This window comes from Mauremys reevesii, linkage group 3 (genome assembly GCF_016161935.1).
Source record: "Mauremys reevesii isolate NIE-2019 linkage group 3, ASM1616193v1, whole genome shotgun sequence".
Classification (NCBI taxonomy): domain Eukaryota; kingdom Metazoa; phylum Chordata; order Testudines; family Geoemydidae; genus Mauremys; species Mauremys reevesii.
Window position 1 is genome coordinate 184,322,192 of NC_052625.1, and position 24,538 is coordinate 184,346,729.

At 42.7% G+C, this 24,538-nt stretch overlaps 1 long non-coding RNA gene across 1 annotated transcript in view; it reads right to left on the minus strand.

The window, feature by feature from the left end:
- Window positions 1-3,628: 3,628 nt before the first annotated feature.
- Window positions 3,629-24,538, minus strand: part of LOC120402181 — a 33,958-nt gene continuing 13,048 nt past the window's right edge. The window contains exon 3 of the long non-coding RNA XR_005597042.1: window positions 3,629-4,374. This is a non-coding gene — a long non-coding RNA (uncharacterized LOC120402181). The remainder of the gene's footprint in view (window positions 4,375-24,538) is intronic.

The following is a 24,538-nucleotide window of genomic DNA, read 5'->3' on the forward strand; positions in this document are numbered from 1 at the left end:
TTAGGACGGGACGTGTCAGACAACTTTAAAAATAGGCAGAACTACCAGCCTTCCTATAATGATTGTTGACGATTTAACAACATGACTTGAGAGATTTAAAAACTATGTAATATGCTACTGGCCTATTATATATGGTAGGCGATGAAGCCTAATAATTTTAATCAACAGGTATTTATTGGCTATGTGATTACTTTCCTATTAATTCTAAATTAAATGTTTAGTTAAGGTATAGTTCAGACATTTTGTTATAATTTAAAGGGTTGCTGATATTTCTTTTCCTATTGGAAAAAGATTACCACTTATTGAAAAGGCAATAAAGCAAATCTGAAAATCTTTAAGCCTGGAGTTCATCTTTCTCACATAGCCCATGGTGTCATCAATAAAACATGTTGTGGACAGCTCACTGCTAGGCAGCGCTAAGGAGGACTATTAAAAATAGCAGGTATTGATCATTTTCTGTCCTGACCCGTCCTAACAAATGTTTTACTGTTCACATTGCTCTTGGATCACGTCTCACTTCTTTAGGACATGTCAGTTCAGTATCCATGCAGCTGACCTAGCCAGCATTCCTAACATTACTTGAGTCAAGCCTCAGTGCTGAGATCCTTAAAAAGCCACTTTAACTGACAGGGTACAGTATGAAACCCCCAGTTTGTCTAATCTGTTGTATGAAGTAGTTTCGTGGCTAGGTGGCCTTGTCGCTTTATTGCTCTTGTAAACTGTAAAGAACAAATTACATCCCCCCCGGTAATATTGAGTAGCATGAGAGAGGACAAGGGAGTGGTTAAATCTCTCACTAACTGAGTATTAATACTTACAAATTACTTTGAATTTGCACATGTCCCTCTTCCATATTCAGTGCATATTACAGTCTTGTCCTTTGCAAACCTGGTGGGTTCCCTTAGCCTTATGGGATTTACGTTCAGTGCAGATCTGTATCACTCAGCCAACATGATTTAAACCTATTCACTGCACCACCCAGAAACAATGCATTATTTTTTGACTCAGGCTGGGATTGGCAAAGAAGCTTCAGGGAGTGAGGTGTCCAGTCCCCACAATTTTAAGGGAAGATGGGTGCTTAACTCCCTTAGGTCCCTTTAAAAATCCCAGCCTGAAATACTAAAAGTAAAATTTTCTCTCCAGTGTACACAATCTGGGTAGGATTTCCAAAAACTCCTAAGTCACTCATGGGAACAAGTCCCATTGCCTTTCATTTGGGACACGTGAAAGTTAGTGGACCTGTTTTTCTAAGTAACGTAGGGCTGGTCTTCACTACGGGGAGATTGATGCTGCTGCAATTGATACAACAGGGCTCAATTTAGCGTGTCTAGTGAAGACCCACTAAATCAACAGCAGAGTTCTCTCCGGTTGACTCCAGTACTCCAGCTCTCCGAGAAGAGTAAGGGAAGTCGCCTGGAGAGCATCCCATCGATGCAGCACAGTGAAGACACCGGGGTAAGTTGACCTAAGCTACATCGACTCCAGCTCAGTGGTTTGAGCATTGACCTGCTAAACCCAGGGTTGTGAGTTCACTCCTTGAGGGGGCCATTTAGGGATCTGTGGCAAAAATCTGTCTGGGAATTAGTCCTGCTTTGAGCAGGGGGTTGGACTAGATGACCTCCCGAGGTCCCTTCCAACCCTAATATAAAAAAAAATTATTCAAGTAGCAGGAGTGGCACCAGGGTTTTTGGCACCCTAGGCGCAGGGCCGGCTCTACCCATTTAGCCGCTGGTCCCGCGGCTCCGGTGGACCTGTCGCAGGCGTCCCTGTGGAGGGTCCGCTGGTCCCGGGGCTCCGGTGGACCTGCCGCAGGCATGCCTGTGGATGCTCCACCGGAGCCGTGGGACCAGCGGACCCTCCGCAGGCACGCCTGCAGGAGGTCCACCAGAGCCGCCTGCCGCCCTCCTGGCAAAATGCCGCCCGCCCCCCCAAATCCTGGCACCCTAGGCGACTGCCTAGGTCGCCTAAATGGAAGTGCTGGCCCTGAGTAGCGTAACTTAGGTCAACTTACCCCCATAGTGAAGACAAGCCTGTAGATGCTTTTGAAAATCCCACCACTGGAATGAGCTGTGCAATAGGAAGGGCCCTGGCAACTGAATTCTCCCCACCCAGGCAATGGAGCCACCTTACTGCTGTTAATGAAATCCCAGGATAACAACACCACAATGTTTGGTACAGCTGTGCCGACCCATAACCATTGGCCATGCCTCCTCCTGAACCCATAACCGTACTCCATGCCGACAGTTCTTCTAGCACCTCGCACAATTGGATCCTGTCTTCTGAGATATGAGGCAGAAGCCAGGGGCCTCAAATGGGCAGCAATAAGCCAATCAGGTGTGAATCCACTGAGCTCTAATACATCATAGTCATTCCTCCATCACTTAGAAGAACGCTGCTGTTCCAAGTGCAAGTTCACAGACGTAGAATACTTCTCCTCAGAAGTAGAATATTCTCCCCCCGGTTGTAATGTCTGCTATTATTAATATTGATATACAATGATTCTAATGTTTTACATTTATTGGCACCACATGCCCAAAGGCATGAATGAATAAAAGAACATAGTTAAGAAATAAATCATGTTCCCTACGATGGGTTTGTTTAAAGTTCTGATTGCTTATGTAGCATAATTAGGTTTTGGTGTTTGAGGACTTACTCAGAATACATAATGTTCAATTTACTTGCAAGTTAAAATCTTCCAAGAAAAGACATTAAAAAGCAGTGAGCCTCCCAACTATGAAATGCCTTTGATAATTCACATCTTTGTGAAACAAAAGGGAATTTCGGTTTGGATCACAATCTTAGGGATATAGGATATCTTAAAATGGACCCAACCTTAGGAAACTCATCTAACTCTATTCTCTTTTGAATTTGACGTTATCTCACAATATTTTATGTGCCAAACATTGTACATATTTAACTTCTTTAAAAACTGTTTACTTTTGTTCTTATTTTTCTGCCTTTTGCAGTTTGCTTTATAATCCAACTTGTGTTATGAACTTTCTCCTAACTTCTGATGAAACCCAATGCTCTTTTAGTTGAAATTCATGTATAGCTGTTCAAAATACAGAATAAAGGCCTGCTTCCCTTCTGCTGAAATCAGTGGGAGCAGAATCAAGCCCTACATTTGTTATCAAGAAGGAAAATAGCGAACAGGGACATGTAGGGTTTATAGGACAAAACTTCTCTATAAGGTTGGTGTTGATTTCTCAAAGTTCAGAGATCATTTCTAGTTTTAATAAAGACCCCAGTGAAATGTTATTTTGTCAGCCAAAGAAGTAGAAGAGCTTTTAACATTAAATGCAAGGTGGGGAGGGGTCCCTTTGGGGGTAATTGGGGATCAATGTGGGTTTCATTGAGCCCTAGAGGGAAAGATCCTGAAAAGAATTAGGGTTGTTTTGAAAAATAAGGATGATAGAAGTATTGGGTAAAAATAATAAATGCAAAGAGGAAAAGTACATGGGTCACCGAGCTGGGACATGGTATTCATTTCCAAGATATGTCTGTTCTGCACTAAAGGGGACCTTTACTGTATGTTTAAAGAACTTAAAAGTTGCCCCCTCTAACCTTGCAGGAAGCTGTGTGTAGCTTTTCACAGTCCATAATTTAAATGATCCCACTGGGGGGGAAGGCGGTGGGGGGTGCATGTGTGCATGCATGCCCTTGGAGCCCTGTCACTGATGGGAAAAAGATTAGACCTGCTCACAGAGACATGGAGCAACATGATAGGGAGGATAACTCAGCAGAGAGTCTATCCCAAAATGATTTTACAAAATTGCAGCAGTTATAAGGAATGTTTGCCTCGACAGCCCCCCACTAAACTGGGATTAGCATCAAGGCTGCAATGTGGGAACAGCTCCAGAGTGACCAGTATTGAAGACAATAGACAATGCTGCTTTCTTTAATCTTATGGCTAGTGAAACAGACCCTTGACAGGTGATGGATTAGCAGAAACTAACACAACTTCCTAATGTCTTCATAGAACACTGTATGGTTTATCGTCAGGCACACTGTAGCCATTATACTGCCTCTCACAGTCCCGCTTTCTCTAATCCTACTCTTTCCTCTTGCTGCTGATTCCTTCTCTTGGTTTATCCTCCCCTCCAAGCTCCCCAGAATCCCCTTAATCAGCATCTAGCCGGCTGCTGTCACAGCAGGAAAATTGATAGGATCTGCATTGCAGATGAATCAGTAGAGCCAGATTAGCTGCTGATGCTGATGATGAGGCATCCTCTCTCAGCACCGCTGCTCTCTGCAGTTTCCTTTGTCTTCTACTGTCTGCGTCTGTGTGCAGTTAGTCAGATGCTTTCAGCTGCTGGTGCCAGCTAGTTGCATTCCTGCTGACAGATGGCCCAGCCTCTGATACAGCAGCACCACCTAGAGATCGATACAGGGTATATTATTACTGGTAATTTGCACATCTGCTGGATGAGAGGAAGTGAAAAGGGAAAACAATCAATCTCAGCTAATACAGGACCAAGTGACATATAGGTCTGGACTCTGGGGTTTGCAATGCAAGGAACAGAGAGATACCATTCATACTAAGAGTAAATGAATCTACAAGGCCTGTGCATTAGGACCCTTAAAAGGGCAAAGTGAGAGATGCTGCTGCTCCCAAGAGTTTCAGGGTCCTGGAGAAAGAGATCATCATGTAGTGGCTTGTATAGACTGAGCTGTGTCACTACTCTGCAATTCACAGTTATGATTCAGTACTTTCTAATCACCTTAAGGGAATCCTAAGGTGACAGATGCACATCAGAGGGATCCAAGCCAAGAATGTCAGACTAAGTAAAGGGCCTGAGGGTTTAGGTTCAAAGTACAATCCATTTCAAGCATTTGGTATCACTTTGCTTGTAAGGGAAGGTGAATATCAGCTAGGGACTACAGCTGTGTGCAAGTTTTCAGATGAATAGTTTGACCTAAAACTGCATTTTTCTGAGAATACTCAAAACTATTCATCAATTCAGGCTGAATTCAGCAAAGAGCTTTAGCCACAAAATATTTGATTGTTTTTTTAAGTCAAAACATTTTGTTTTGACATTTTCAAAAGGAAACAGTTCAACTTTCAAAACATTTTATTTAGAAAATTAGCCAGATTGTTTTTTTAAAAAACAACAACAAATCAATTTGGGGTCAACCTAAACTGAATTTATTTTTCATATTTTTTTGGTTCGGACAATGAACCAAAAAAATCAATTATTCATTCAACGCTGAAAGAGACCCTTAAGCAGATGACTTCTTTAGGTGAGTAGTCCCACTGATTTCATTGGTATTACTCATGTAAAGCTTTACTGCATGGCCCTGTGCAGGTATAGGCATTAGATACCTTATTCTCTTCTTTTTCATTTTTGGTCCTGTGCCTATCACTATGGTATCTGAGAAACTAACTGCCCATTACCATAATATCTGAGCACCACCCAAACTTTAATGAATTTATTTAACCGGCTCTGTTCAATATCTTCATCAACGACTTAGATGTTGGCATAGAAAGTACACTTCTTAAGTTTGCAGATGGTACCAAACTGAGAGGGATTGCAACTGCTTTGGAGGATAGGATCATAATTCAAAATGATCTGGACAAATTGGCGAAATGGTCGGAGGTAAACAGGATGAAGTTTAATAAAGACAAATGCAAAGTGCTCCACTTAGGAAGGAACAATCAGTTTCACACATACAGAATGGGAAAGAGACTGTCTGGGAAGGAGTACGGCAGAAAAGGATGTAGGGGTTCTAGTGGACCACAAGCTAAATATGAGTCAACAGTGTGATGCTGTTGCAAAAAAAAAAGCAAACGTGATTCTGGGATGCATGAACAGGTGTGTTGTGAGCAAGACACGAGAAGTCATTCTTCCGCTCTACTGTGTGCTGGAGGCCTCAACTGGAGTATTGTGTCCAGTTCTGGGCACCGCATTTCAAGAAAGATGTGGAGAAATTGGAGAGGGTCCAGAGAAGAGCAACAAGAATGATTAGAGGTCCAGAGAACATGACCTCTGAAGGAAGGCTGAAAGAATTGGGTTTGTTCAGTTTGGAAAAGAGAAGACTGAGAGGAGATGTGATAGCAGTTTTCAGGTATCTAAAAGGGTGTCATAAGGAGGAGGGAGAAAACTTGTTCATCTTAGCCTCTAAAGATAGAGCAAGAAGCAGTGGGCTTAAACTGCAGCAAGGGAGGTTTAGGTTGGACATTAGGAAAAAGTTCCTAACTGTCAGGGTGGTTAAACACTGAAATAAACTGCTTAGGAAGGTTGTGTAATCTCCATCTCTGGAGATATTTAAGAGTAGGTTAGATAAATGTCTATCGGGGATGGTATAGACAGTATTTGGTCCTGCCATGAGGGCAGGGGACTGGACTCGATGACCTCTCGAGGTCCCTTCCAGCCCTAGAATCTATCCCCGCAACACACATGTGTAGTAGAGTTTTACAAATGGGGACACTGAGGCGCACAGCGATTTAAGGGATTTACTCAAGGTATCTCAGGAAAGTAATATCCGAGTTGACAACTGAACCCAGCTCTTATTAGTTCTAGTCAAGTACTTTAGCCAGTGCTCATACCTCTTATCTAATTGGGCAAGTACTATGTGTCCTGCACTGCAAGCATTCAGTTGTCAAGGTTTCCCTGCCTAGTTGCTTGCATAGGAACAAATGCCTACTAACTACCTTTACAGTAGCTTAGTTTGTACTTCAGAGAAACAGATGTTAACTCCCTGATTTGACCATCTCCCTGGAGCACTGCCCTATGGTACTTGAAGTCCTCTGGGGTATTGTGCTTCAAACTGATATGTATTAATTAAACAAAAGAATTTAAACCTTAGCCCTCCTCTCTGCACAGCAATGACTCTACTTTGCGAGCTAAAAAGGTAGATCTGACTGGAAAGCAGGAAGTTCTCAACAGTTTAACCTGGATTATTTCACCGGGTTTCTATTATGTTTCAAATAATGAGACAAGAAAGACCATGTGGGATTAAACAGAGAAGTTTGAGGGGAGAGATTAACGGTGTAATTAGTTACAGGCCTTCAAACTGGGTTCAGGGAGGCTAGAACTGTATGATAGACTCAAGGAGTAAGTGATGTTTACACAGAGCTGTTTTTAAGGGTGTGTTTTATATGTACAGTTTGTGAGTATGCATGTGTCCATACCCTTTAAGAATAGCATGGAAAGGTCATTATTCTGCCCTTCATTTATGGGTTAACATAACCCTGTGTTTTCCCTGCAAACACAATTACTAAGTACAGCTACCTTTTCTTTCCCTTGCTTAGTCATAAATCACAGAGGACTCAGTGTTTTGTTCTCTGTCCATATGAATGACGGAGGTGGATGATTATTCAGAGGCATAAAAAGCTTGTGGGGGAAGCAGTGAAAAATAACCCATACTTGTCCCTGATAGACCTTGATTGAGCTGCTACGTATTTTCCTAGTATTTCCAGCATTACCAAGTCAAGTACTGTTCACAAAGACTAACACTTCGGCGGAACAGAGCAAAATTGATTAATATGGAAGCCTTCCAGTCAGTAGAGCTATATAGCTGACAAGTTTGTAAGTCCAAACTTTCAGTCAAACCGTGACAAATGTGTGCTGTGACATTGCTGAATAATGTACTATGGTGCTGAAAAAGAATGTCAATGATAGCTAGATGGACTGGGGGGAAAATGAAGTGGAGATGAATACAGCTGAGTCGCCTGGGCTTCTAAAAGGAAATTGGCAACTTATTTCTGATTATTAGTTTTCAGAGGATTTCCTTCAAACTTAATGATGGCAGCACCTCAAAAGGCTGAGAGGGCTGTTTCTGACCAATTGTGTGAAGAGCATGGTCCTCTGCCGTTAGTGTCGATGTTTATATTGCACAGACATACAATAAATGTATAAAACTGTATTTTTGAAATTAAAAGCTTGCCTGCAGCCATGCCACCTCCAGTGCTTCTCAAAGAAGTTAAACAGAGTTGGGCTTGGTCAGTACTTAGACTGCAGACTTCTCACGAAAACTCAGGTGCTGGCAGAGTTGATTTAAGTGTTAATCTTCTCATGGAGGGCCCAGAGTTCTGCAATCCTTTATCACCCTGGATAGTATTTACCTATGAAAGTAATCAGTGAGTTTATTCAGGTAAATTGAATTACATGAGTCCGGATTGTGGCAAGGGGATGGCATTAAGTATGCATTTAACAGCTTTCTTGAATCAGGGCCTAATTCCCCAATACAATGTCAAGGGAGCTGTAGGATTGGAGGTGTTCTCTTATGGCACAGTTGTAAATCTGAGGACCTGACAACTGGTGCTCATGAAAAATTCCCCATGGCACTTTTCATAAGAGCAGAGGCCTGGTAAAATTCCAATCTGGGTAATCATGTTCTAGCAAACTGTGATTTTAACTGGAGAAATTGGTCTCTGGAGGAAGGATGGTCCAGTAGCTACATTGCTAGCTGAGGAGACAGGTGATCTGAGTTCAATTCTCTGCTCTGATAAATAATTCTTGTGTGGAGTAGGGGCCTGGGATGTGGCAGGGGGAGGGCTCCAGCTGGGAGTGCGGGCTCTGGGGTGGGGCAGGGAATGAGGGGTTGGGGGTGTGGGAGAGTGCTCTGGGCTGGGACCGAGGGGCTCAGAGGGCAGGAGGGGGATCAGGGCTAGGGCAGAGGGTTGGGGGGCAGGAGGGGGTTGGGGGGCAGGCTCAGGGCTGCACTTACCTCAAGCAGCTCCCTGAAGCAGCTGCATGTCCCCTCCCCCCCAGCTCCTATGTGGAGGTGCGGCCAGGCAGCTCTGCACACTGTCATGTCCGCAGGTGCCACCCCTGCAGCTCCCATTGGCCATGGTTCCTGGCCAATGGGAGCTGCAGGGGCGGCACTTGGGGCGGGGGCGGCACACAGAGCCTCCAGGCTGCCCCTACGCATAGGATTCAGAGGGGAGACATGCTGCTGCTTCCAGAAGCCACACAGAGTGGGGAAGCCCCAGATCCCACTCCCCGGTGGGAGCCCAAGAGCTGGATTAAAATGTCTGAAGGACTGTAGTTTGCCCACCCCTGGTATACACCAAACCTAATGCAGCTCACTTAGCACACAGAAAATTGCAATAACTTAATTGAAACTACTCACATGAGTGAGGTGAGCAATATTTTCCCCATCTTTACCTTTGTTACTAATAACCTTAACTTAATACTATAACATTACACCCTATTGAATATTATGAAATCTGTACCCATGTAAGGTGAATTGTATCATCATTTGTACTAAAGATTAGCATAACAAAATCCTTCCCGTACAAGCATTCAGATTTCAGCATTTGTTTTCACTAGATCTGGCCCATCCATATCTGATGGCTTTCTTCAGTTCTCTTAGTCCCTGCAGTACGGTTTTCTCATTAGTAATGCAAAGGCAGCAATTGCATCAGAGATTTTTTTTAAAAAAAATCTTCTTAGATTTCTTTGATCTGATGGAATTACAGTTCTCTCTACGTACATTGATCAGGGAAACCTCAGAGTGGTATTTGGAAATGTTTTATTCCTTGGGTTGGAACAAACCTCCAGCAGCCTTATTGTGGAGTTTCTCTGAGACTGACCTCACAGTTCTGCAGTAGAGGATACTGAGTAATGCTGAGAAAGCACAATTAGAACAGGTTGCTGCAGGGAGCTGAAAGCTGTTTTCTCCTTCCTCACCCTTCTGCTCCCACATGTGGAGTGCACATGATTCTGTGGACTGCCAAGAACTGTTAAGGACAAAGAAAACTGATGTGGCAAAAGGCTGAGAGAATAGAACGCCCAAAAATCACACTGAACCTTCTAGCGCTTGTTTATTAACCCTGGGCTGATCTCCCCAAAACATTTTATCACGTTGCTTTTCATCAAGTGAGAACTGGGTCCTATGTTTTCCACATTCTCAGATTGTTATTGAGCTTGTGAATTATGTTTCTTTATACCATGCATGGCGTGTATTACCAGGAACTGGGGGGGTTAATGAACAGTTTGTTGATGTACAACAATTTTTCAAAGCAGGATACTGAATACCAAGGGTGTTTCACTAGCTGACATTTGGATTTGTTCAAGTTCTTATTTGAGTTGCTCCTGGTCAGCTTGGTATTATTTAGCACCTGACTGTAGCTTTGAAATAAGAATGCATGGTAATATCTAAGAGTAAGAAGTTGTTGGAGGGATGAGATACAAGCAGAGATGATATTTCCCTACCTTCACAACTGCTTATAAAGAGTGATCTGCAAAAGGATTTTTTTGGTCTGTTTATAAGATTGCACAAGGAGGGGAAGTGAGGTATCCAGCCTTTTTGTTTAGAAGAGGCCCAGTTTGTCCCTGGTCCTTGCACTGATGTGAGGAAGACACATGGAGGCAAGATACCTTCCTCCTCTTGTGCACTCAGTGCTTTGACCAGGGACCTGATCAAATCCCAGAACCTGGTCTCAGTGTTGTGCAAAGACTATGTGGCCATTGGGATGCACATCAGGACAAGGAGAAGCTGGGAGAAAGCAGAGTCTTGGCAGTGAATCCCCTGTTACGCCCCCCAGAACTGGCCAGGCAAACTACAAAAGCAACCTACACAATCCCATTTCAACCAGATCCAGCTAGAAGCAGATCAATGTACTTAGTTCCGGTCTGATGCTCACAGCAGCAGCTGTCAGTAAGAGCAAGGACAGGTGAACAGAACAGAACACCCAGTATACCAGATAGCATGTATTCAGTGGATTAAATGCTGCATGCGGTTTATCCATCCCTGGTTTCTGCCATTCCTACTCTAAGGGTATGGCTACACTTACAAATCTGCAGCGCTGGTAGTTGCAGCGCTGGTCGTCCAGCTGTGCAGGGCCAGCGCTGGTGTGTGGCCACACTCACAGCTACCAGCGCTGCAGTGTGGCCACATTTGCAGCGCTGTTGGGAGTGATGAATTATGGGCAGCTATCCCAGCATTCAAGTGGCAGCAACGTGCTTTTCAAAAGAGGGGGGTGTGGGGCAGTGTGACAGGGAGCGGGGGGGGGATTTTTGGAACTGACACTGTGCAAAATCAGAAAATTTTCCCACCCCCTTACTGTTAACTGCAAACAGCCTGCATCCAACATACTCTCTTTCCCTCCTCTGCCCCCTCCCCCCGTTTCTCTCAAGCAAAGCAAACACTCAACCCCTGTGAATCACGCAGGGAGGAGGATCTCATTTGATTGTTCACAGATTGATCACAGCAAACAGGAGCTGATAAGCAGCTCCGGTAGAGCAGCTCCGGTAGCAACAGAGCTCCGGAGGTTCACAACAAAACAAAGAGAGGCTGCATAACAAAACAAAGGGAGTAATTTAGTTAAAAGCATTCTGGGATACACCCTTATACCCTGGAGGCCAATAACAGCGCTGGTGTGTGGCCACACTTGATGACCAGTGCTGCAGCACCAGCGCTGCAATCCTTATTCCCCATGCTGAGTGAGGTGTACGGCCAGTGCTGCAGCCAGGGAGTTGCAGCGCTGGAAGTGCCCTGCAGGTGTGGCCACTTACTAATTGCAGCGCTGGAAAGCCTCCACCAGCACTGCAACTCGCAAGTGTAGCCATACCCTCAGGGTCAGAACATTCTGTTTATGTCTGTGAGTGCCCCTAGGGACGATCGGATACATGATCCCGAATAGCTGCAATGCTCTTCTTAAAATCGTTATGCATGAAGTTTGGACCAAGAGACCAAAATGTATAGAAATGTTTATTGCCTTGAAAAAGCTGATGAAGTTAAAACCCATCCTGCAGAATCTGACTGTAGCTCCTGGGGAATCTGAAGTATTTGGCTGCTATTGACCTGGTTTAAGCACAGTCTTAATGTGGGACTTAATCCCCTTTTATTTATTTTCAGCCTCCACATTAGGTTCATTTTGATGATGATGATGATGATACAGCTGCTGGTGCTTTGGGTTCCTATTCATCAGGCAAGCCACTGATGGTGTCAGCAGTTGTGAGTTTAGTGCTCTCTTAGGGTCAGAGTTTTAAAGGTATTTAGATGCCCAACACCCATTGATTACACTGCCAGGAACTGCTTTAGGAAAATATTTCTCTGACTCCTAAACCAATCAGAATCATAGAACCATAGGGTTCGAAAGGACCACGAAGGTCATCTAGTCTACCCCCCTGCCAAAATGCAGGATTTGTTGTGTCTAAACCATCCAAGACAGATGGCTATCCAGCCTCCTTTTGAAAACCTTAATTGAAGTAGCTTCCACCAGCTCCCTAGGCAGTCTGTTCCGTTGTCCTACTGTTCTTACAGTTAGGAAGTTTTTCCTGAGTTTAATCTAAATCTACTATGCTGTAGTTTGAACCATTGCCTCTTGTCCTGCCCTCTGTGACTAAAGAGAACAACTTTTGGCTCTCTTTTTTGTGGCAGTCTTTCAAGTATCTGAAGACAGCTATCATGTCCTCCCTTAATCTCCTCTTTTCCAAACTAAGCATACCCAGTTCCTTCAGCCTTTTCTCATATGGCTGAATTCCATCCCTTTGATCATCTTTGTCACTTGCCTCTCGATCCTTTCCAGTTTCTCTTCATCCTTTCTATATACTGGTGACCAAAACTGGACACAATATTCCATCTGAGGCCTACCCAGCACTGGAGTGGTACTATCACCTCCGATGACTTGCATGCTATGCCTCTGTTAGTGTAAACTTTCAGTTGCTTTTTTTTTTTTGCAACAGCATCGCATTGCTCACTTGTGTTGAGGTTGTGATCCACCACAACTCCCAGATCGTTTGCAGTAGTGCTGCTGCCAAGCCATGAGAATGGAACACGGGGTCCTGGAAGAAGAGAGAGGCAGACGGTGCAGTAAAAACACCCTTCAAAATTAAATACGGGAAACTTCCTGATTTGTATGTGTCTGACTAGCTCTTCAAAAAATGCCCACCTGTATACTCCAAAACTACAAATCTTAGGCCCTGTGTACATCAAGGGCCTTATTCCCAGATACAACCCTTCTTTTGTGTGTACATAACAACATCAAAATGTGCATGTTTTGAATACCCTAGATTCTAACACCTGAATGTGTAAGGGAAAGAATTTATGTACACAAAACCCACTTGTCTAATGAAGGTGTTACCTGCACACCTAGCTGCCAGATTGTCTGTTAATACAGCATTACGCAGTCACAAAAGGAGAGTGGAGGAAGTGTTGTTAGGAGTCTTTTTTGCTAATTCTAATTCCTTAGAGCAATTGTTCCCAAACTTTCTCCGTCATGCCCCCCCTTACCTATAATGGAACCTCTCCATGTTCCCCCCACACTCCCTAAGCTTGCCCCATCACTGCACTCTGAGCCTTTCTGTGCAATGCATGGGGAGCACAGAGACACCTTGCTCATCTGCTCCACTAGCCTCCGCTGCATGCAGTCCCATGGCAGTGTTTAAATTGTGCCCTTACATCTTGCTCAGTTTGACTGCAGGTCAGCAGTTTCAATGGAAGCTGAGCAAGCCAAATCGATAAGTCAGAGCAGATCACGGCCAATTTATGGCTGAAGGTAAAAATCACGCAGTATCTAACTCCAAACAAGGTGAGCTAAGGCCACTTTGCCTACCCTGGAGACATCCATACCCCACTCTCCACCTCTTTTAAGCCTGGTACTGATTTCATCACAGAGTGTTGTGTGCCTGGTCTGCACCCTTTAGAGTATTGGGCACCTAGATCATTAACTCTGAAAGTAGACTTGCAATTATCATACTTAGGTTGTGCATCAGACTGACCATCTTGCACACAATGTGCGGTTTCCCTCTATGGGATACTGAAGCTACAGGATACCCTACAGAATTATAAGGGCCAGTTTCAGACCTTTTATGCTGATGTAAAAATAGTGTAACCCCATTGACTCCAAGGGACTTACTCCAGATTTACATTAGTGTAACTTACAGCATATGTTGCTCCAAAAATCAGAAAGCCTACAAGGAGTGGAAGATGGGCGGGATTAGCAAGGAAAGCTACCTTGGGGGAGGGATAGCTCAGTGGTTTGAGCATTGGCCTACTAAACCCAGGGTTGTGAGTTCAGTCCTTGAGGGGGCCACCTAAGGATCTGGGGCAAAAATTGGTCCTGCTAGTGAAGGCAGGGGGCTGGACTCAATGACCTTTCAAGGTCCCTTCCAGTTCTAGGAGATTGGTATATCTCCAATTATTACCTTATTGAGGTCAGAACATGTAGGGATGAAGTGAGAAAGGGTAAAAGCCATGTAGAGTTGGACCTTGCAAAGGGAATTAAAACCAGTAGTAAAAGGTTCTATAGCCATATAAATAAGAAGAAAACAAAGAAAGAAGAAATGAGACCGCTAAACACTGAGGATGGAATGGATATTAAGGATAATCTAGGCATGGCCCAATATCTAAATAAATACTTTGCCTCAGTCTTTAATAAGGCTAATGAGGAGTTTAGGGATAATGGTAGGATGACAAATGGGAATGAGGATATGTAGGTAGATATTACCACATCTGAGGTAGAAGCCAAACTCGAACACCTTAATGGGACAAAATGGGAGGGCCCAGATAATCTTCATCCAAGAATATTAAAGGAACTGGCACATGAAATTGCAAGCCCATTAGCAAGAATTTTTAATGAATCAGTAAACTCCAGTATGACTGGAGAATTGCTAACATAGTTCCTATTTTTAAGAAAGGGAAAAAAAGTGATCCGAGTAACTATAGGCCTGTTAGTTTGACATCTGTAGTATGTAAGGTCTTGGAAAAAATTTTGAAGAAGAAAGTAGTTAAGGACATTGAGGTCAATGGTAATTGGGACAAAATACAACATGGTTTTACAAAAGGTAGATTGTGCCAAACCAACCTGATCTCCTTGCTTGATAAGGTAACAGATTTTTTAGACAAAGGAAACACAGTGGATCTAATTTACGTTGATTTCAGTAAGGCATTTGACATGGTTCCACATGGGGAATTATTAGTTAAGTTGGAAAAGATGGGGATCACTATGAAAATTGAAAGGTGGATAAGGAACTGGTTAAAGGGGAGATTACAATGGGTCATACTGAAAGGTCAACTGTCAGTCTGGAAGGAGGTTACTAGTGGAGTTCCTCAGGGATCAGTTTTGGGGCCAATCCTATTTAACCTTTTTATTACTGACATTGGCACAAAAAGCGGGAATGTGCTAATAAAGTTTGCGGATGATACAAAGCTGGGAGGTATTGCTAACACAGAGAAGGACCGGGATATCATACAGGAAGATCTGGATGACCTTGTAAACTGGAGTAATAGTAATAGTATGAAATTTAATAGTGAAAAGTGCAAGGTCATGCATTTAGGGATTAATAACAAGAATTTTAGTTATAAATTGGGGACACATCAGTTGGAAGTAACAGAGAAGAAGGAGGACCTTGGAGTATTGGTTGATCACAGAATGACTATGAGCCGCCAATGTGATAGGGCCGTTACAAAAGCTAATGCGGTTTTAGGATACATCAGGTGAGGTATTTCCAGCAAAGATAAGGAGGTGTTAGTACCGTTATACAAGGCACTGGTGAGACCTCATCTGGAATATTGTGTGCAGTTCTGGTCTCCCATGTTTAAGGAGGATGGATTCAAACTGGAACAGGTTCAGAGACGGGCTACTAGGATGATCCGAGGAATGGAAAATCTGTCTTATGAAAGGAGACTCAAAGAGCTTGGATTGTTTAGCCTAACCAAAAGAAGGCTGAGGGGAGATATGATTGCTTTTTATAAATATATCAGAGGGATTAATATTAGGGATGGAGAAGAATTATTTAAGCTTAGTACCAATGTGGACACAAGAACAAATGGATATAAACTGGACACTAGGAAGTTTAGACTTGAAATTAGATGAAGGTTTCTAACCATTGGAGGAGTGAAGTTCTGGAACAGCCTTCCAAGGGGAGTAGTAGAAGCAAAAGACATATCTGGCTTTAAGACTAAGCTTGATACATTTATGGAGGGGATGTTATGATGGAGTAGCCTAATTTTGGCAATTAATTTGGCAATTGATCTTTGATTATCAGCAGGTAAGTATGCCCAGTGGTCTGTGATGGGATGTTAGATGGGATGGGATCTGAGTTACTACAGAGAATTCTTTCCTGGGTGCTGGCTGGTGAGTCTTGCCCACATGCTCAGGGTTTAACTGATTGCCCTATTTGGGGTCAGGAAGGAATTTTCCTCCAGGGCAGATTGGCAGAGACCCTGGAGGTTTTTCGCCTTCCTCTGCAGCATGGGGGGTCACTTGCTGGAGGATTCTCTGCAGCTTGAGGTCTTCAAACCACAATTTGAGGATTTCAATAACTCAGACATAGGTTTGGGGTTTGTTATAGAAGTGGATGGGTGAGATTCTGTGACCTGCATTGTGCAGGAGGTCAGACTAGATTATTATAATGGTCCCTTCTGATCTTAAAGTCTATGAGTCTAAATCACATGAAAAACAGTTGCAGCACAATCACTGCAATTTTAAATGAATTCATATTCTTCTTCACTTCCTGTCTTAAACTGTTGGGTGGCTTGCTGCCTGCCATGTTTCAGGCTAAGGCTGGCTGCATTTGAGTGGTTAATGGGAGGTGTATCACAAACAAGGAGGTGGGAGGATATGGGCAGGTCTCCCCGCTGTCAACTGGAGGAAAGGAAATAACCCTTTTGAGGTGCACACATATTATGTACAAGACCCAAACCCACCGTGACCCTGCCATGTTCCTAGTTAGTGTACAAACACACAGTAAGTGACACTCCTTGCCCTAGAAAGTGTATAGTCACAAAATACAAGATAGAGAAATGGTGGGAGAAAGGAAGTAGTATTCTCAATTTATAGACATACTGAGTACTGAGAGATTAAGTGACTTGCTCAAGGTCACACTGGAAATCTGTGGCAGACCAACGTGTTGAACCTAGATCTTCTGAGTCCCACTCTAGTGACTTAATCAGAAGGCCATCTAGCCGCTAGTGCCTTGCTTACCCAACCACTTTCTCAGGGGTGGGCTGTCTCCTTTTTTTCTAGCTGAAGCACAGCTGTGTATAGTGTGTATATTGTAAACCACAGAGGTAATTCACATTCACAGAGGTTGAATTAAAAGTTACTATAATAACATATACACTATTATTATGACTGGATAGTGCACTGCTTGTATTTGGCCACACAGTACCTCCTCCCTCCCCGAGTACCCACCCCCAAACACTGCTGTATAGCCACACAGGATCTTCTTGGATCTTGGGTCCAGGAGTAGTGGGGAAAAGGAAAAAACAGGGGCTATACATCTAATGCCATCATCCCTTTCCTGTGTGCAAGTGGGTAGGGAGCAGATGGAACAGCTCAGAGTCATGTCTTCAACCTCCCAAGCACTGGGCAGCAGAGCTGGTTGACTGTGATAGAGGTATCCATTCTGCCTGATTAAGAGTTGACTCAGCATACTCTTCCCGCAGCAGATAAGGGGAGCTTCAAAAAGGGATATCTCTGAGGCACAATTACTTTGCCATGTTTCTACTGGAGATTTACAATTAGATACTGCCCCACATGGGGCTGGGCCTAACGGTTCACTCTAGCCCTAATTAGAATCATAGAATTGTAGGACCGGAAAGGACCCTGAGAGGTCATCTACTGCAGTCCCCTGCATTCATGGCAGGAATGTGTATTATCTAGACCATCTCTGACAGGCATTTGTCTAACCTGCTCTTAAAAAATCTCCAGTGATGGAGATCCCACAGTCTCCCTGGGCAACTTATTCCAGTGCTTAACCACTCTGACAAGAAGTTTTTCCTAATGTCCAACCTAAATCTCCCTTTCTGCAATTTAAGTCCATTGCTGCTTGTCCTATTCTCAGAGATTAAAGAACATTTTTTCTCCCTCCTCCTTTTAACAACCTTTTATGTACTTGAAAACTGTTATGTCCCCCCTCAGTCTTCTCTTCTCTAGACTAAACAAACCCAATTTTTTCAATCAGCTCTCAGAGACCATGTTTTCTAGACCTTTTGTCACTTTTGGTGCTCTTCGCTGGACTTTCTCCAATTTGTCCATGTCTTTCCTGAAATGCGGCACCCAGAAGTGGACACAATACTCCAGTAGAAGCCTAATCAGCATGGAGTAGAGCAGAAGAATTACTTCTTGTGACTTGCTTACAACACTCCTGCTAATACATCCCAGAATTATGTTTGCTCAAGTGGAGTGCCCCAAGGGTTGGTCCTGGGGCCAGTTTTGTTCAATATCTTCATTAATTATCTGGAGGATGGCGTGACACTAAACTGGGAGGAGTGGTAGATACGCTGGAGGGTAGAGATAGGATACAGAGGGACCTAGACTAATTAGAGGATTGGGCCAAAAGAAATCTGATGAGGTTCAACAAGGACTAGTGCAGAGTCCTGCACTTAGGATGGAAGAATCCCATGCACTGCTACAGACTAGGGACCAAATGGCTAGGCAGCAGTTCTGCAGAAAATAACCTAGGGGTTACAGTGGATGAGAACCTGGATATGAGTCGACAGTGTGCCCTTGTTGCCAAGAAGGATAATGGCATTTTGGCCTGTATAAGTAGGGGCATTGCCAGCAGATTGAGGGATATGATCATACCCCTCTATTCTGCATTGGTGAGGCCACGTCTGGAGTACTGTGTCCAGTTTTGGGCCCCACACTACAAGAAAGATGTGGAAAAATTGGAAAGAGTCCAGCGGAGGCAACAAAAATGATTAGGGGGCTGGAGCACATGACTTATGAGGAGAGGCTGAGGGAACTGGGATTGTTTAGTCTGCAGAAGAGAAGAATGAGGGGGGATTTGATAGCTGCTTTTAACTACCTGAAAGGGAGTTCCAAAGAGGATGGATCTAGACTGTTCTCAGTGGTCCCAGATGACAGAACAAGGAGTAATGGTCTCAAGTTGCAGTGTGGGAGGTTTAGGTTGATATTAGGAAAAACTTTTTCACTAGGAGGGTGGTGAAGCACCGGAATGGGTTACCTAGGGAGGTGGTGGAATCTCCTTCCTTAGAGGTTTTTAAGGTCAGGCTTGACCAAGCCCTGGCTGGGATGATTTAGTTGGGAATTGGTCCTGCTTTGAGCAGGGGGTTGGACTAGATGACCTCCTAAGGTCCCTTCCAACCCCAATATTCTATGATAGGGCTCCAAGGAGTTTGTTAGCTGTGGAGCAACTTCAGGACTTAAGTAGCTTTCACATGACCACCAACATAAATTTAAACACCTATGGGACATTAGGAGGCAGCTGAACAGTGGTTTTGAGTATGCCCATGGCACCTAAATTTTGGAGTTAGTTGCTTAGAGACAGAAATAAGTTTTGAGACTTCTGCTCTAATGAAGTTTTGATACACTGCAATGAAAGTTATGGAATTCATTATCTATAATAGATTATCCATTGAAATCCAGGCCCCAAATTTTCTTTATTCAAGTGGAGTAGGAGTCCAGGGGAAAGGAGAAAGTATGACAGAAGTATACATGGTAAGATAATGAAAGAGAAAACAATTTTAGGTTGAATTAATAGAGGCATAGCATGCAAGTCACAGGAGGTGATAGTACTGCTCTACTCAACACTGGTTAGGCCTCAGATAGAATATTGAATCTAGCTCTGGTCACCGCTGTATAGAAAGGATAGAGAGAAACTGGAAAGGATCCAGAGGCGAGTGACAAAGATGATCAAGAGGATGGAATGCAAGCCATATGAGCAAAGGCTGAACCAATTGGGTATGCTTAGTTTGGAAAAGAGGAGATTAAGGGAGGACATGATAGCCATCTTCAGATACTTGAAAGGTGGTCACAAAAAAAGATGGCGAAAAGTTGTTCTCTTTGCCACAGAGGGCACAACAAGAGGCAATGGGTTCAAACTACAGCATAGTAGATTTAGATTAAATCTCAGGAAAAGCTTCCCAACTGTAAGAACCATAGGACAATGGAATAGACTGGGTAGAGAGGCTGTGGAAGCTTCTTCACCTGAGGTTTTCAAAAGAAAGCTGGATACTGGATAGTCATCCGTCTGGAATAGGTTAGACAACAAATCCTGCATCATGGCATGGAGTTAGATTAGAGGATCCTTATGATCCCTTCTAACCTTATGACTATGATTAAATTTAAAGAAATCTAATTGTTTCATATACAATTTGGAGGGATACCTGCCTCCGAAAGGCTTGCTTCTTGGAAACTTTCTTCTGAGTATATCCTCTTCTGGTAATGGAATAAAGAAACAAATTTACCTTTAGCAGAGCAAAAGATTCGTGCAAGAGACATCTAGCTAACTTCCTAGATGTTTGGGTAAAGGAAAACATGATGCCATTTACCTTTTCCCTCAAAAGAAACTCTCTGATTTAAAATTTAAGGGTTGCCGCATGCTGTGGGGCTTCTAGATGGTACTGTAAGTACTAAACAATACATCTGAAGAGTGTAAATGGCACTGAAGGGATACAGACTTTCCATTAGCTTCTGGGATGAATATCACCTTTTGTGTCTTATTTTCCCCTCCATAACATAGGAATAATAATACTAGGCTTGACCAAGCTCATCAGTGATTTAACACCACTAAAGTAGATGAAAAGACCTCAGGGATGAAATTTGACCCTCTTTCCTTATTTGATCCACCTTCCTTATTCCTAGTTCCATGAGAGTGGTGTGCTACAAATGTTAATTGATATAATCTGGGAATGTTGTAAAATATGAGATACCCGTAGGCCAAATTTATAATTACTTACCAGTCAAAGTAATCAGTCCAAGAATAAAAGGAAATCCAGTAACTATCATGATGGATTTAGTAAGCATGAATGAAATATAAAAGCTAAATTATGTGAACAAATCTTTACTTTTATCTCTGCGCTCACTGATTTGACCTGAAAAAAAAAAATCTTTCCCTCTTTAGACTGTAAGTCATTGAGCACAAATATATTTGAAAGCAAACACTGAATCCAATATGAACAGCTTTTTATTTTCTGGGAATCTTTTTTAAGGTACCTATAGAGTAAAAGCAAGGGCATGTGAGTTACTGCTGACATAGGCTAGACGCTAAACCACCAACCTCACCACCCTGTGGTTTGCTCAGCAGCCAGGGATATAAGGAGCTATTTAGAGAAACTGGTAGGCCTTGCCTGGTGCTGATGTAATGATGCATTCCTGTGGCTTGCAGGCTGTTTTAGAAGAGAGATATGCTGTTCATGTGCAGAGGGGTGGGAGCCCAGGCTCTGCTACATCCTGCCCAGAGGCCAAAAAAGGAAACACAGCAGCAGTAAGAATAAAAAGAGAACAGGCAGCATATAAGATTTTGGAGGGGGGGAGGGGAGAAAAAACAACCTTTGAGTGAGTTGGAACAGGGAACAATACAACTTTATGCAAACCCGCACTCCATAAAGAATGATGTGCGTATGGCTCAGTGAAGGGTTTTCCTTAACCAAACCCCTCTGTAACCACAGTTTAATGGGCCTGATTCTCTTCTCCTTCACATCAGTTAAATTAAAAACAATGGAATTTTGATGGCATTTTCGTGTAATGTAATACCCTAGAAAGCACCCGAACTTCCTACAAAAAACACTGTGCGTGCACACACTCCCCTGCTTCCCTCATGGGATAGAATGAGGGAACATCTCATGTGATAGATGTTCACCACACCTCTTAATGCACTATTGGAAGGCTCTCTGATACCATGGTGATGAGGGAGGTGTCAGAGCCTGTATAGAACAGGACACAATTGATTTACTCCTGATTTAAGAATCAGGCTGGAATTTCTTTTCTGAACCAACTGATACAATTTTTTTTTTTTAATACCATCTGGATCCTACAAGAAAACCAGTAGTAGATGTCATAACACAAAAACAAACAAAATGGACCCAGCCCAGAAGTCCATAGTCACTCTCTGATCAACCTTCCACTCTCTTCTGTGGGAGTTCTGCCTGAGCAAGGACTAAGTAAACCTGAGCCAGGATTCTAGTATTTGGCTAATTACGAATGTACAAAAAGGTGTGTTAGAGCAACGCGTCCAGTTGAAAACTCTTAACTGTTCAACTTCATACTTTTTAACTGCAAAGGGAAATATACTAAAGAAAACTGGAGACAGTAAATAAGACCTGTTTCTAGTGTGTGAATATTAATATTTATTTCTTGGGTGCTGGCCAAGGGCTTGGTGCTGCCTTGAAGGATGGTCCCTGTTTTAGGGGATTTATGATCGAGAGGCAAAACAGTTCAGACAAATATTACACAGACCTAGGAGCAAGAAGGTGCAGACATGAGCCCAAAGTCCTCACAGAAGTAAAGTGTGTTGTAAAAAGTAATCTCATCTTGAGACCCATCAATGATGCTCACAAGAAGTGAATTTAGCAGTAATATTAGACAGTAGTAATGAGCCCCAGCTAAGATTTTCCCACATGAATTCAGTCTTCTGAATGGGTATTTGAGAAAGGTTGCACTTTGGGTGAGGACTTTATCTGTTCTGTACAGTCACATGCAGTTTTTGGCACCAAATATATTTTTTAAAAGGAAAGGACTCTGGGCTAGATTGTTGGAACCTTTGCTCAGCCACACAGGAGAATGAGAAGAGAGTGAGGTGTGAGACCTCCCTTACTTCTTTTCTCCAGCTTGCTCAGATGGTGACTCTGGCTGTCGGGTAGAGAACAAAAGCCACTTGCCTGATACTCCCTGGTCAAGAAGTGCTTGGCTGAGCATATCAGGGTAGTAAGCTGCGGCATGAAAAGCCACAAAGTAGCTTGTTCCACTTTACTCCCTTCAGCAAGGGGCAGGGGCAGGAGAGGAATTGAGAGTCTCAGTTCATTCTGTGCTTTCTCCTGGGGAGGTACAGTTAGGCACCACACTCTTTCAAGGCACAGTTAGTCTAGCCCTATAATATCCCAGTTATATACAGTATACTGTACTACGTACAGCTGCTAAAAGGAGGGATGAACTTTGAATTCTGAGCTCAAGCATCCTGAATGTCCACCCTACCCAGATGCCAATATGTTGTCAGATATGCTAGGATTTCAGAGTGATGAACACTGTTCAGCCGATGCACCTGTTTGGTGCTGCAGGGGATTCACATACAAATAAAGATACAGTATGTTGTTTCAGTCCAGTATTTATAAACAGGAGCCCAGTATATAAATGATTGCTCTACCTCCTGGTCATGTGACTCATTACCGTTTTTGGTGTCAGTGTTTTGCACAATCCTGGAAAGTGAGTGAGTGTGTGTGTAAATATGTAACTGAATGATGGATATTGTAAATCATGAAGGGAAAGTTGAATATATTGATCCTGCTTCTGCTCCTATGGAAATCAGTTTGACTACAATGGGTTCAATGTTGAGTTCTGTGTGCTTAAATGAGTGAGCCTTTTAAATAGAAAAAAGAGTCAGACTGTTAGAATTTGCAGGAGCTGAGGTGGTTCTACTATACCCCAATTTCTCAGCGCTGCTGCCAGTTTTAAAAAGTGAGGGAAGCTGTAAAAGGGTGAAAGGAGACCAGCACTTTCTGCAGAGCAAACTCTCTCACTTTTCAAAAACAGAGTGGACACTGGGCATTAATTTAAAAGGGTTTGTTGAAATGTTATTGATTTGTTTTGTTTTGTTTCAAATACAGTATACCTTTTACCTCACTTTTTCTTCCTACAAAGGTCATTCATTTTAGGGAACATGATCAAAGCTATCAAAAAAGGAAAAACTGGCATTTATGATTATTAAAATATGTAAAGTCTCTTTCTGTAATTACTTATTGTTTTCCTGATGGAAATATGAATGGCTGCAAACTACATCATCAGATCTCTTATGAGCTCCAAGTGGGCTATTCTAGTTCTTGTACTACTCTTATCATACTATCCGAGTACCTTCCAGATGAGTTTCATGCTAAATTCATTTCAGGATTGGGTCCTATCCACCCAATCCTGTTCCCACTGAAGTCAATGGAAGTTTTGCCATTGATGCCAATGGAAGCAGGCTCTGGATTTATGTTAGTACTTTGTTTCCAAATCATTGAAGGACATGAAGCTTTTAAAGAATTTAAAGTTACTTTTTAAGTAGGAATATGGAAACTGGCATGTCAACACACAGCAGTGGTACATCTAGGCTAATATTCCTAAGATGTTTATACCTGATGTTTCAAAGCAAAGCATAACATCTCCATAATTTACTTAATTGTGTGATTCTGTATCCTGGGGAAGTGCTGCCTGACCTGTTTGTGAAAAGTTTTTGCCCTGAAATAGGATGGTGCATAGTTATAATATTTATCATATGTAATGTAACTACTAGGACTGTCAATTAATCACCGTTAACTCACACGGTTAACTAAAAAAATTAATCGTGATTAATCACAGCTTTAAGAGTGTGATTAAGCAACAGAATACCAATAGAAATTTATTAAACATTTTTGGATGTTTCTACATTTTCAAATATATTGCTTTCAATTACAACACAGAATACAAAAAGTGTACAGTGCTCACTTTATATTTTTTATTACAAATATTTGCACTGTGAAATGAATTGCTACTATTTATTTTATCACCTCATACAAGTACTGTAATTCAATCTTTTGATCATGAAAGTTGAACTTACAAAGGTAGAATTATATACAAAAAATATAACTGCATTCAAAAACAATGTAAAATTGAGAGCCTACAAGTCCACTCAGTCCTACTTCTTGTTCAGCCAATCGCTAAGAGAAA